Source organism: Xylocopa sonorina, chromosome 13 (assembly GCF_050948175.1).
Source record: "Xylocopa sonorina isolate GNS202 chromosome 13, iyXylSono1_principal, whole genome shotgun sequence".
In the NCBI taxonomy this organism is placed as follows: domain Eukaryota; kingdom Metazoa; phylum Arthropoda; class Insecta; order Hymenoptera; family Apidae; genus Xylocopa; species Xylocopa sonorina.
Genome location: NC_135205.1, coordinates 3,905,439 through 3,920,688, shown reverse-complemented (window position 1 = coordinate 3,920,688; position 15,250 = coordinate 3,905,439). Strand labels below are relative to the sequence as shown.

Below are 15,250 nucleotides of genomic sequence, written 5' to 3'. Positions count from 1 at the left end.
GCGTCGTTCTTCGAGTTTCGATAACTTTCATCGTCCTCGCGCGAATATTTACGAGCGTCGCGACTGGCATCGTCAGCCGTCGATCGGAAATTAGTTTTTACGGTTATTAGCGCGATCGAGCGAGGCGCGATTAAAACGCTCGAGCGTATTCTCGCGGGAAAGCGTCTCGAGCGAGCTGCGAGATGCGCCTTTTACGACTTCGTTATCGCGCGCGATCGTAATGGCCCGGTAAAATTATCGGTTTACGAGCCGTGGATCTAGCTGTTCGACTCGCGAGTAAAAAGGGGGTTAGGCGCTGGCATATTGCGTACGCGACACCCCCCGTCGGATGACAAAACACTTTCCGCCGCGCCCTTCGCGGCCGCTTTCAGGATTTTAATGCAGTTTTGATTATGAACCCTGCAGGGGGCCATCTCCGTTTCGCCGCGCGAAACAAACCCCGTCACTCGTCGCCTCGTCATCGTCCTCCAATCCGAATTTGAATTTTTCATGGTCCTTCTCTGCGTAGAGCCACGGGACAGTTTAATAAACGCGTTTAACTAACCCTTCAAACCGTAATGGATTCAGAAAATAATTTTAGTTTTCATAGAAAACACCCAGTGACTTGCCAATTGGATTGCTGCGTTTATGCGCGGTTCAGAAATATGCATTCTGCTTCAACGTCCCTAGAAGCCAAAGACGCGAGCTCCTTTGCTTTCACCGTGGAATTCCTTTGGAATCCTCCACTCGAGAAGGTACAGGGAAAAAACTAGTCGCGGACGCGAAACGAAGTACTGTTTTCACTGTGGAGTTTTTGAATGGCGCGGACGGATTCGTTTCGCGGTGTGGTAGAACAGCGGCGGTAACGATGATTACTGTCGCGCTGGCAACATTTACTCTCCGGCGGCGTTCGCAATTATCGGGGAGCTTCCATTAGTTAACTGCAGTCGATACGCGCGGTGCACCGGGGTCCTCGCATCAAAACATCATTACTGCACGGGCGCAGGAACGCGCGATAGTCGGGAGCCAGGACGGGGCCTGGGCTAGCTGGTATTGGTAATCAATTTCGCCGGTGTAGCAGGGAACCGCGGACTAATGCGACGCAAACAGCGAGCTTTCGCATTAGCGAGGATCGAACAGCCGTTCCCCGTGATCATTGCCCATTACAGAATGAATCGACGAATGAAGAGAATGCTTTCGCTTATCGAGCACGCGGAAATCTGCGAGGCTGATCTGCTCGAGGATCGCTCGCCTCGGAGCGAAACAATTGAGTGGAGAAAAATTTTGCGATCTAACCAGCATAAAGAGAATCTCGTACGCTTTTTTTTGATGTTAGCTTTTGTAGTCTCGTAAGAATAGAAAATAATACTTGCAATTAGCTGATCTTCGTTGAATGGAACTGTACTTTACGAAACGCGAGATTTTCCACGGACAAAATAACATAGTCACACTTTATAACTGTGACCAAGAGAGGAAAACGAAAAACGTTGGCGCAAAAAAAAAGGAAAAAACAAAAAACAAACAAGAAGAATCGTCGAGTCTCGAATTGCCAAGCGCTGCGAGCGATAGAGTCATAAAGCAGGCTCTCTTCCACGTCGAATTTTTATGCGGCCATTCGAATCGCGCGCCTTTCAGGACAATTTTGTTGCACCGGTAACGATAGAGAGGGCAGGGGACCTAGCACGGAGGACACTACTACGAGAGCAGCGGTTGTAAATCCAGACGCTCATAAGCCGGCGATGCCAGCCGCTGCATTTACGATCGATAAAATCATTTTATCCGAATATAATGCGCGCTCGATTCGCGCGCGCCATTCCTCTCTACCACCTTCCCTTCGTTTTGCTCACTTTCGACGCTTTTTGCTCCTATCCTTTCCCGTCCGCCATCCCTTTCTTCTCCTCTGCACCCTCTCGTGTTCCTCTTCGATGCCTTTTTTCGATCGCGATCCCGATTTCATTGTGATGCATTCGAGCGATCGGTTCGCACCGTGGACCTCGACTCTTTAATACCCCCCTCATGCACACACACGCGCGCACACGCTCTTTGCTCTCCATCCGCCCCTCGCCTCGTCCCTCTCGTGCCCCTCTCGCGATACATAATTCCCGTTCGACAAATTCAATGAGCATTGTAGACCGTGAGTATCCTTCCAGCGTGTAATCGGGTTTCCTGGCGGCGTTGCGGGCAAAATCGCGGCCAGACCGCCCCCGCCTAGGCCGAATTTAGGGGTTGGCTGCGAGCGTTGCCTCGCGCGCGCGCTCGACCACACTGAAAATTTGTATCCGCGTGCCACCACCGCGGTCCCCGATTTTATCAATACTTTACGATCTGTTTAGCGGCGATGCTCGTCCACGGATATTGAAAAACTCGCCTCCCCTCCTACGCGAGCTGAATCGCTTCCGCAATCGCTTTTCGCCGCGATTCGTTCGCTATTTAATCGACGAACCGATGAATAACGTTGTACTGTTCGTACGTTCCGCAGCGCGCTGAAGGTAGGACTCGACTGTTAGTACATTCTACATTTCCGGTACTCGCGAAGCTCCCACAGAGTTCCACTTGTCGCTGAACCGATACCTTCCGCATCAAGATCCCACTCTCTACAATTGCAATCCGAAGCGCACTCGAGATCTCGTTGAAAAATCGAAACCAATACACCAGTTACCGTATCTGGTGAAAGGAAGCCGTCGGAAAAAAAACCAAAAACCGTCGACGAAACAATTGTTCTAAATAAATCGAGTCGTCGGAGGGCCCATGCGTGGCCCAAGCCGACCGTCAAAATCGAAAATCGGGATAGGGGAAAAAAGGCAATAAAGGAACGGCGGAACAAAAGCACGGCGAAAGGTGGGAAGAAAAAAATGCGCGCGGGCCGAATTCCTCGTAGCCGGAGGGTGTAGGCCGCGCGCGCGTTCGCCATCCCGGCCGGCTATGAGCGGCGCAACGAGGTACGCGCGGCGATCGCGCGTATCGGATACGCGTAGACAGGTTATGTGTGTCAACAAAGCGATTTAACACGCGACGTGTCACTGATAGCTCCCGCCGCTCGTTGCCACTGCAGCCGCACGGCCGCGTCGCATCGACGTGTGCAGTGCTCGGCTGCGTTTAATCTATGGCCGTGGCGCCAACGGTTTTTCCGAAAATGCCGACCTCCGTGGCGAACAACCGCCACCAACCCCCTCCTGGCACACCCCTCAGCAGCGGCCCGCGTCGTGCCACCCCCTGTTCGACCCGTGATCGTTCGGTTCCCTCTCGACCGCCCCGCCAGCGGAATTTATATAATTGTTTTGCCGGGGTCGCCACTAAATCGTGTTCCGAAAGCGCGATAGCGCCGGCGCGTCGTTTCGCGCTGATGTTGATGGGCGGTTCGGCGATCCCGCCAATAAAAGGATCTGGAAAAATGTTCGACGTCCGACGCGGCTCGCCTGCCCGATTTTCGCCGCTCTTTCGCTGACTTTTAACGTACGATCGATTTTCCCTGCTTCCTCGCTCGGCCTCTATTTTTTGTTTCCCCTCTCGCGGTGTTTTCCTCTCTCTCTCTTTGCTATTTTTTTTTTGTTTTGTTTTTGTTCCTTTTGCCGCATTCTGTTTTGCTCTGTTTGGCTTTTTTCGGTCGATCGGGGGATTACGCTGGTCTCAGGTGATTGAAAAGAGGACGATGGGATTATTGAATGAAACGACGCGTTTTTCAATGGTCCTATTTTTGCGGGGATTTCGGAGCGCGAAATTTCCGCGTCCAGACTGTTCCGCGTTCGCTGAGTAATTCCGCGCGGGCTATTTACGTTTAAGTGGTGACGCGAGGACAAACGATTTCACGCGACAGAGGTATTCCCATGGAGAACCAAGAAGAATCGCGTGGAAAATTAAAATCCTCCCATCGTCGATGCAAAACGATGGTAAACTAAACAACAAACGTAACGTCAGACGACAACTGTATCTACTCTCGATAGAACGGACCAAGAACACCGAAGGAAGTCGCAACGTAGAGCCAGGTTGTCGCCATTCGCAGCCCTTTCGAGGCAGAGCCCGTCGCGTTCGCGGAGGCAAGTTATTGGGTCCGCAGCTGTCGCAAACCCTCCCCCGTTATGGGGTAGTGGGTACTCGAGCCGATTGTCACCGGTTACCTCCGCGTCGGGGTCAGACTCATCTCGTCGTCGGGTCGAGGGTTGATATCCGAGCGCCGCACCCAACGCTCTCCCCCGTCCGTCTACTTTCCACCCCCGTCCCTCTCTCTCTCTCTCTCTCTCTCTGCCCCCTTATAGCATGATTTTCACCCCATCTCCGACGAAGGCGTCAGCTTGTAACAGTCTCTTAAACTCTCCGGTACCGGGGCCACTATATGTACCAACTGCTGACGCCGTTATAAACTGCCGACCCGCCCCCGATCTTCGTCGCACTGGCAATCGCGCAGCACCAGACGCACCGCCGTCTCTCGAGGAACGGGGAAATAATGGTCGAACGGCTCTTGAACGCGTTCACCAGCATTTTACTGTTGTACTAATGAAAAGAGGCGAGTAGAATTCGATTGGAAATTGGAATTCCAGTTGAGAACGCTATTGTTCTTTGTACGAGATTTTTCTAAAAAAGTGGATAGTAAGAGTAGAATTGTGCTGGACAGAAATTAACATACGTCGATAGACTATCGAAGTTGCAAAGTAAGGAATGTCATTGGTCCACTTCGACCAGAGAGTGTTGTAGGTATCAGAATATTCGTTACAATACCTAATAGGCATCGTATCGATTTTAACACAATTGTTTATGGGATTAAGTCGAGTCCAAGCAGTCTCTCTGCTCGAACCCTGCGCGTTCCTTCAAATCTTTATTATCAGTTTCACGAAAAGAGCTGTACTTATACTGCGAGAGTAGAGCTTGAGTCACGAACGACTACCGGGGCCTGATTATTCTTAGATGGACCGTAAAGTTACGGATGCCTTGTGCACCAGTGCACGAAACGCGATCTTTATTGTCGAACGTGTCGTAAATTATATTTTATGAAGTTCTTTTGCGCTGGTTTCCCTTTCGATGCGCGATACCGTTCGATATTGCAACACAATACCCACCGCTACGTTTCCTCAAGGATTTCGTTGCAACTCTTTAGTGCACTCCTGCAACATTTGCTAACCTTTGATCTTTACATCCGACAAATTGCGTATGTCATAGCAAATCTCAAAGGTATTCGTACGTCCGTTCCAATTTTCCATTCAGTGAGTGCTAAGAAGATTACAGAAAAACAAAAAAACAAATCAAAAATAATTGCGAAAGCGTGACGTGTTTGTAACAATGATTACTTAGCAGATCGAGTGAACTGTTTGAAAAGGAACAGCACGAAAAGAAGCGGAGAGCGAGCGAAAAGAGCAAAACTGGTCGGACGAAGCGTTGACTCTCGCCACTAGCCCGCGACGAATTTAGGGGGCACGTGGCGGCAGTAAAACAGACGCGGCGCTAAGCACGCCGTAGCCAAGGCAAATGCGGTTGTTTAGGCATCTAAAAACACAGCCGTGCCATCAATCCAGGACGGTGGCCCGGAGGAAAAGGAACCCATTATTCCCGATCTCGGCGATCTCTGTGTTTCACTCGAGTAACCGCTTTTTATTCAGATTTCAAGCGAGGAAAAAGCCTGTCGGAGGAGGCTCGCCTCGCAGAGTAGAGAAAGAGAGAGAAAGAGAGAGAGAGATAGATAACGGGGTCGTTTAGATTGACCGCTCGTCCTCTGGATGGCCCTAAAGCGTCCCGTTTACCATCTCTCCGCGCCGTGAAATCTTTTCCCTACATCTCCGTCCCTGGCCCGTGCACGTGGAAGCGTTACGTGCGATCCGGGACGTTTCTCATCCTGACGTTCGCTTCTTCGCGCGTTTCCGCACGCGTGCCCCGCGGCACGCTTCCGGGCGATTCTACGCACGCACTCCTCGATATTGAAGATTCACGGATCGTGGCTATAAAAATAGACCGGGGAGAGGTCGAGACGAGGCCCGTGGAAATTTACGGTCGACCAACCTCCGCACCTCCGCTGATCTACCGATCGCCTCTCTGTTTCTTGAATCAACAGGAAGAACATTTAAACGAACCACCAAGAAACAACGCCACATCGCGTCGATAGAAATTTCTGAAAGAGCTGTCTGAATTCTCTTGGAAAATAACCGATCTACCGCGGTTCGTGCTTGCAGATATGGAAATCCTGAGCGAGAACGCGGCGAGCGCGCGTGGAGGGCGTGCGAAAGGGAGAAAGAGGGATCGAGGCGAGGAGTAACGAGCGGAGGAGGCGGATAGGGGATGGAGATCGAAATTTTTATCCGCGAGAAATAGAATACGCGAGTGGTTTATGGGTTTACACCGCGGGAGGATTCACGGGGTCCGGCGCGGGGTTTTTTATATTCGTACGGTCTTTCTCTCGTTTTCTCCGCGCTCGCCGTAGGGGCTCGTCGTGTGCGCGGAATTTGAATCCTCTTGTAATAAAATCCGGGCTTTATGTGACGGCTGGTATACCCGGTGCGCTCGTGCAGCCCGCGCATTTACCTACGAAAAGGTGAAATGTATACAGGTTAGGTTCCGGCTGTACGGCCGTGTCGCTGATCAGGTATAAAGCGGCGGTGACCGCGGGCTGACCACCGAGTCCCGCTCACGGAAGATGTAAATAATACCACGAAATTGCTACCAGCCTCCGTTCTTCTTCCTCCCCATCCTCGTCTCCATCTTTACGCTCCTCTTCCTCTCTCTCTTTCCTCGTTTTTTTCCATCTTTTCTTCTCAGATACTTCGACCCTTGGTCTCGAAACATCGATTTCGCCTCGTTGCGAACTCCGATGAATTTTTACTCGTTAATGTCTTGCGCGAAACGAAGAGAAATGAAACGTTTACTTAAAAAAAAAAATACATTCGACTTTATACACGACAAAATTGTCTAATTGGAACGAATTAGAATATTTGAAAGAGAGGGTAAATGCTTGAATCATCGAGTGTATTCTGAATTTGTGTGACTAATTAGCCAGCGAGACGAATGATTAAGAATTCGTAGGGTTCGAGCGCGAAAGAGATGAGATCGCGAGAGGACGAGAGGAATATCGGTATCAGTTTCGGGCACGATACGGGTACGCTTAAAGTGGCGACGACCAGGACCAAAGGAAGATACGGGAAGGGGAGAGGGCGGTAGGGTCGTTGCAGTCCTGCGAGTCCTCCGGTAATTTGTAATTCGCAGGTGGGAAGCGGAGAGATGCGAGATACCGGGAAGATTTAGTGGAGAGGAACGCTACGAGCGAACAGACACGCCGTGGCTTGTCCGGCCTTTTTGCGAACGGTGTACCGATGTCGCGCGTGACTTTAACGAGACGACATTTAGAATCCGCCGCATGAATTTTTCTGCCCGTTTTCCCCGCGCTGGCTCGATACCGGAACACGTAGAGGAATTCGTGTCCCGACGAGGCTTACCCGCTCTTATGTTAAAACGTACAAGGTGACCTACTTGAAAGCGGGACACTTTTAGTGTCCGCATTTTCATCTCGCACGGAGAAACTCGAGATGCGAACTGAAAAAGAAGTACAAAGAACGAAGCGTACGCATTTCATAGGACTCGTAAAAATATTCTCTCTTTATCAGAGTACAAAAATATTAAATTTATCGTCGCGATCGAGCAAGACGATTTTAATTAATCCACGAGCGCGATCTTTTTATAAATCTCCATATAACGTTTGTGCACGCTCGAGTCGAGTTTCAGAACCGGTCGAGACTAACGCGGGAAACATTAATTTCCTCGAGTTTTAACGCATCGATCAATTTCCCGTGTAGGGTAGCCGGAACGGTGCCGATCGGATCGCGCGTCCGCGCGATACATTTAACGTTGTCCGTCCAAAGTCAATCGATCGTCGGGCAGTTGATCCTCGATGAAATCGCCTGGTCTAATCTCTCGTTAAGCGTGCGGGAGGGTGCGGGACAGCCGGGCCGGTGTATAATTACCCGAAACGGGGCGGAGGCTCTGACGTTGATAGCGAAGTCGAAGTAAATCGGATTACTCGGATATCATCTGCGTAATGTATGTATGCAGGCATGTATACACGGTCCCCGTGTACACTTTGGGGAGGATGGTGCGTCAGAAATACGGGATTGGGGACGGCGAGAGGGGAGAAGAGAGGTGGCTGCTGTGCGCGCCTCCTCCACGCTCGAGGGAAATAAGGGTGGCTCGGGGTAGATAAAGGGTGCAGTGCACGCGCTGGGAAATGCCCCAGCTACGACATGTTTTTCTAGACAATTTGTTCGGCAACATTAATCACCGGGAACGCCACGAAATGCTCGAAGGGGCGCGGGCCTGCCCACGGAGGGGGTCGATGCACGGAGGACGTCGTGCTTCCTGTCCTTTATCCTTGCTCTCGCAGCAGAGCGTCGCGTCGACGGCGGACGTATCGACGATTAGTCGACTCGCGCGAGAATTACGCGTCCCGTCCCCTTTTACCTCGCGTTGGGGTCGTTTCACGTGATCTGATTGACGGAAGCGGAGATCTCGTTGAGATCTCGAGTCGCGACGTGGCCTACATTCTTGTAACAATCTCGACGAGAGTGATTTAAAAATACTTGGTTAAGGGGAAAGTTCGATAACGGTAAGGTAAGAAGCGATTAAAAGTTGATCGAATCGCAAGGTGTTAGAAAATTGCTCGCTTTATCGAGCACGCGCTCATAACTTCGCATTAATCCGCGTTCGCTGGGTACGTTCGCGAAGCACCTGTTTCGCCCTCGACGCGACACCGTTCTTGCGCTCACCCCTTTCCACCAGTTTACTCTCTCTCTCTCTCTCTCTCTCTCTCTATTTCTCGTCCAGAGAACTATGAGACGCAACACATAATGCCGCGAGATGATTATCTGGAAAACTAATTTCAGCAACGGGCGAGCATGTTATTGCCGCTGCCAGCCCCTGCCACGCGTTCCTCCTCGCTACACAGAGGGGGTGGTTCTCGTTGCACTCGGCGAAAGAACTTATTAATCTTAAAACCATGTTCCAGTCTCGTGTTCCAAGTTGAGAAAATTGTTCCCATTAAATTGAAATACTTAATACCTCACAAATACAATACACAAACCAGATATTCCTCAGACAATTACTTTCGTCCAATACAATATATTTCTCTCCTCTACAAAATAGAAAACCATCAAGAATCGCAACGACATCAAACGAACGTCAACGACCGCGTTGAAATTCACCCCTTAACGAGTCCATCAAACTTCACCAGCAGACGTTTATCTGGATGGAACGATGAAAGGACGAGCGGGAGGAACGAAGGGAGCAGGGGGTGCAGGGTCAGCGGCAATCGCGCGGAACCAGCCCGGCAGAAACGCTAGCCAATCTACTTATCGGCACTTCGGATGTATTCCACGCGATGGCTTGCTCCCTGCCGTCGCCTCCCCTTTCGCCTGGGCCAACAAATATTACGGCCGACAATTTCCTATAAGTCCAGGGCGCGGCGCGGCGCGGCGCTCGGTCCACTCGCCGGCGCTTGGGGAAACTTGGAGCGTCGGAAACCACCCGGCTCCGTGGACGCCGGTCACGCAGCGCACGCACGTACGCCAGCACGGGCTATTTGTAATTTTCATTATCTCCGCGCAAAGGGGAACATTTAGCCGTCGCGGCACGTAGGGAGTTAATAGGGGAACCCGGCCCTTCGAGGGGGTGTACGCGCTGCTTCGTTTTTGGCTTCGCCTCCTCCTTCTCCGCTTCGTTCCTCCCTCGCTACCCTTCGCCCTCTCGCTGGCACACCAAGAGCTTGGCCAGGTGATTCTGCACGCGGCGCAGAGTCTCGTTATACATCTTCCTGCCACGGGTCGAGATCGATCGCTTCCTGTTTTGATAATTCGACTCCTGCCCTGTTGATGCATCGGCTTCTTTGGGAAATGCTGGGGTGCTTTTTACCTTGACGCCTCGATCCGTCGATTTATTGGCTCGAGTAGTGTTGTTCTTGCTGGGGACCAGGATAACGGACTTGTGTCTGTGCTTTGTGGCTACCAGTGGAAATCGCGTCGATACGAGTATTGCGATTCGAGATTGCAAGCTCTGCGCGCTCTCGATGTGGAGTCGAATATTTTTGGAATAGAGCACAGTTTCCTCGTGGGTTATCGATGCCAATTTCGCTGCGCACGGAAACATGTCAATTCAACTGATGACACCTGACTGGCACTACTAATTACCGCGCGCGGAAAGTAAAGAGCAGATGTAGCTCCTGGCATCGTTCGAATTGGCACCAACGCGCTATTCGCAAGCTTGACTTTACAACTCTTTTCTTAGAACAAATTGGTTGCGACAGGGGAGCAGCTGTGAGTAATGTTCGCGCGTGTTCCATCAAACGTTTCGTCGTCGCGCAAGCGACTCGAGATTGAACATATTGTCCCTCGAAAGTGTACGATTTCGAATGAACTGGACTATTCGATAGACAAATTCGATCGCAAGTACGAACAAACTGAGTCAGCCCAATACTCAAGAAGTCGTATCGGTTCCACAGAAATTCCGAGGGGGAAACAGAAATAAGAGCGAAAGAGTAATTTAGATAGCCGCGGGCCCATACGTCAACGATCGAGAACAGGTTCGTGACTCCCGACGATCCGCGTTTGCCGATTCAGCACGCGACACGGGAACGCCGTTCCTGGACGCAACAACAATTTCCTGAAATCTGACGAAATTGGCCCCCAAGGCCGTCGCAGGGAAAGGGCGGCCCACGACGGCCGCGTAACGCCGTTTATTGGCTGCTTGAAGGCAGTTTCTATGCGCGACACATTGTCGCTAAATAACGCGCGAGAGTGCCATCCCCCGAGCGCGTCCTCCGCTTCTACGCGAACGTGTAGGCGTCCTACCCCATATGCACCGCGTGTGCGTCCCTGTACGTGTTCCTGCGCGCGTCTCCGTGTGCGTGGACAACAAAAGCTTCCACGGGAGATACGAGTGGGCCAATATGCGGGCCAAAGCCTTTGAGATTCGACGTAGACGATTGGAACGTGGCCGTCGATGACCAGCTCCTTTCCACACCCCTCAGCGGAGCATCGTAAGGGGATTAGGTGAACGCGATGGAAGAATTGCGGACGAGAGAATTTGCATCGCTCAGCCGTAAATCTAATATACTCTACTCGGTTCGAATCTGAAAGAATCCAGATCGAGACGAAACGTTAAAAGAATCCGGTGCTGGAGTTGTGATCGTCTCACATTTTAAAAAGATTTTTACTGTAAACTATTAGGCTGAACGATAAAAATAAATTAAGCAACGTTGGATGATTATAAAAGTATAAAATCATACGTGAAACACTGTCCAAGATGCTGTTCTTTAGAGTTTAATAGGAGGAATGGAAACCATTTAACCCAGAGTGGCAACGTCGTGACACAATTTCCCGCAAAGGAAACATCCAGCCCCGGACGTATTAAGAACCAGAGTATAAAGCAATTTTCTATCCATTGTTCCCCTTCGTCGACCATTATCCGAATACGCGACGCCTATACCACACACGAGCGGAGACGCGTAACGGGCTGGCAGCGAAAGGGTTGAACTCCAGGCGACCCCTTTACGTTCCCGGCTGCTCTGCGAGGAGGGAACGAGACGCGCGGAAGAGAGATGGAGAAAGAGAGTCACGGTCAGGGGGGTAATTCTCATTTGGGTGTAATCGCGCTCGCAAAACTCCATCACACTTTGCTAATAGAGGCCACGGGGGAACGGGCTGGCCGAATGGCTCTTCGGGACGGTGCCTTTTGTGCTTCGATGTTACGTTTCTGTCAGCGCGTCGACGAGCCCTGCACCCGGACCGCGTAATGGAGGGACACGCATTGATAATAGAGACAGTCGAGATGCTCGCCTGGGGACGTGGTGTCTGATTGTTTGAGTGGCGAAAACGCGGCCAGAAAGTGGTTGGGACTAGGCGATGCGACGAATCATGGAAGATGTCCTGCGCAGACGTTAATTCTCCTGATGATCGATTATTAGTAACCGATAGATAGTAATCAATTTCTGGTAAATTCTCTGTTTAAAAATACCTCGCACAGTTGAGGAAAAATATCCGATGGTAATGAGCTCATCAGAATTCTCTGATATTTCGAGGAATAATAATTTCGACGGTAAGATATTCATTCAACTCGGTGAGAAAAATTCCTGGCTGTACGCTCCGCGTAACGTTCTCTCGAATCAAATTTCAGTTACGTCCCCCGCGCGGCGGTGGCCTCGAAATCATAATTTTCCCAGCCATCTCGTCCCGGGGGTGGGAGGCGCCGCGGTGGAGCTCGCTGGGGCCAAAGAGGGAAACAGGAAACGAGAAATGCAGCAGCGTACGTGCCGCGTGCGCCCGGATCTCGTGTTTTACATATTTCTTCCCGGAGGCTCGCGCTATTTTTACGCGCGGAGGTTCGCGCGGCGAGAGAAAACCGTGAAGGGGGGAGGAAAGAAGAAACCACGCGGAAAGAGGGGAAAAAGGGGGAGGCTCGCGGGAGATGGGAAAAGTGGCGGTGGGGCAGGATCGAGATTATCGGCGGAGAACCGAACCGGAAACCGGTATCCCGGGCACGAACCTCCTCCATCACTCTACGTGGAGCGGGTTACGCCGCCATTGCTCGCACGACGTGTACGTAGCAAACATCCGCGCGCAGTTTCCGGAACGGTGCCCTCCGCCGCGTCCTTCTCCACCTCTTCCCAACCACCCCTCCATCGTCGTTCCACACTCCTCCTACAACCACCTTCGGAGCCATCCGATGGATGCACCACCGTCACGGCCCACCTATAACCAAATCCACCAGGGGCCACGGCACACGTGTCCTGCGGGGCGAGACCTCGACCAACCTTTGCCACGTTTCAGGTGAAATAAGCCGGATGGTAAACGGTTGTCCTCGAAGAAAGTGGAATACGAGGGAAATGGAGGTTATTTGGGATCGCCTAGAGAAATGAATACGAATTTTTTTTCGAAGAAACAAACATCAGGCAATTGTGAATTAAACAAAGTCCAATATTGGATTTCATTAACATCGATAGTCGATCAAATAAATGCCATATGGTTTTGGTATTTTGAAATATGAGTTTCGAGTCTCGTTTCAAGAACGACTAATTGAAAGCAGCAGCGCTTCGAACGATTCCACCCGGAAGATCGTCGCCCGGAAACGTCCTCACCTAAGAAAGAAACAACCACGCCGAGATACGATCGCAATTTTCCAGCCGTAGACAAAACGTCCCGGGCGTGCGATAGCGGCCGATGGGAAAGAAAAACTCCAGACGTCGCAATTACGGGACAAAGATCAGCAGACCGGAAGGGATAACGAGCCCCAGAAAGGGGTGGTTGTGTAGCGCGCAGGGTGTACGTCGTGCAAGTAAATAGGCGAATTCGGTCGGGCGTGGATAGCTTAGTTGCCGCGATGGCACACCTGTGGAGCAAATTTACGAAATGTTTACGAGCGTCTGAAGGGGCGTCCAACCCCGTCGCCCATCTTCGCCGAGTCCTCGCCCTTCGAGGAAGAGAGATAGAGGGAGCACAATGCCGCGTCATTCGGTATTATTACGTCGTCGCTATCACCACCTCGCGGAACCAACGACCACCCTCGAAAACCACCTTTTTCCTATCTGCTCTGTCGCTTCTTCCTGCCGCGCTCTCCTGCAGGGGTGGCACTCGAACACTATCGAAACGAAATTTCGCGCTACTGTTCGGTCGTTCCGTCGAATCGGTGACACGGAAATTACGATCGATTATTTCGTGGTATCTTCATTACGCTATCTATTCGCGTTAGAAACATTCAGACGTGGAACTGATCAGCCTTGCGAAAGGATTTTGTTACTGGTACGAACAAACTGCTTAATGTACGTGTAATTTTTAAAATACACGTATGAAATGTGTAAAGAATTTGTTTTTACAGAGGGAATGAATTTAAATGGCATTTAAAATGAACATCCTTCCACGAACGAGAACAGATCACCAGCGCCAACGCTAAATTTAACGAATTTACAGTGCAAAGTATACTCGTGCTCGTTCCTGGAAGAAAGGAACGCTCCCGGCTGGAAATGTTTTGCGCCATCTCGCGGGCGCATTTTGTTCGCCGCGAAAAAAAGAGCGACGTGTATATAGCTGTATCAATTACAACGTTGTATCCTTACGCGCAGGGTAGATTGGCCTCCCCCTGAACCCCTTCCTCCCACACTGCCGCGCTTTTTCTCCCGCCAGCCGACTCCTTCCACCCCTGAGTTATAAATGTGCCCAATTACATCTTAAAAGCTGTGCTCCATTAATTTTCACAGCTGCTGCCGCTTAATTGGGAGGCCAGGCCTGATAATAAACCCCGGAGCTTGCACCCGGGGCCCGCCACTGCGTTTACGGCCTGCGAGCTCTAAAAAGGGGGACACGGTGTCTACGGAAGACAGAAAGAGAGAGAAAGAGAGAGAGAATCTTCACAGCGGCTGGAATCCTCTTCTCAGACGATCGCATCGATCGGTTCACCCTATCCGTGCCGGTGTCGTTCGGTTTTACGACTCTGACCTTGATTCCTGGCCGCGTCACCCATGGCTAACCGCGAAATCTGGCTCGAACGGGGCTGGATAATAAACGGGGATGTTTATGTCGAACGCGAACAAGAGACGAGGATGGAGTTTCTTTGCAGACGAATTAAAAACGATCTGCGATTAAATATTTTATGCCGAAGGATAATTTTCATCCATCCACTCTTGCAAGGACGAACGCCAAGGAATAAAGAAACCGATGCGGTGGTTACGAGATGGTTCCACGACGTGCTCAACTCTCTCGACTTAATTACCGTGTCGCAACCGTTGACCGATTCTGATCCCAGTAAATACCCGCGCAGCCGCGATCTCGGACGGCGATAAAAACCGGCGGATGGAAAAATAGCGTCGCGGGCTGAATAATCCCCGGCGGCGGCGTTTCCAGACTCGTATTTCCATACATCATCCCGTGAACTTGGGAGGATCCCCGATCGTTGCGATGCGCACAACAATGACGAGCCGCCGGTACGGCCGCTCCATAAATCGGCGCGCTGGTACCCTTTTCAATAGGGAATCGTTAACATCGGCAACGTTATTCCATAAAGTTGAGCGCGGCGGATCGCGCGCGGGAGGCCACGCCATCGCGGACGCGGATAAATCGCGCGGCGATGGCGGCGCGGCATCAAGCCGCGGGATTAAAAAATAACTGATAGGGTCGCGGTGGCGGCGATTTGCATGCGCTCGTTCGCGACGGCCACGAGCGATCGTACAACACGCGAACGAGAAGAAAACGAAACGGGAGGGTGGAACGAGGGGGTTGGCGGAGCGGGGATCCGAGCATGACCGTGAACGGCGAGGCTC

General features: G+C 51.4%; 1 protein-coding gene across 1 annotated transcript in view; it reads right to left on the bottom strand.

The window, feature by feature from the left end:
- The window catches only part of Hth (Meis homeobox homothorax), a 438,429-nt gene that overhangs the window by 24,134 nt on the left and 399,045 nt on the right, over window positions 1–15,250 (bottom strand). The window lies entirely within an intron of this gene.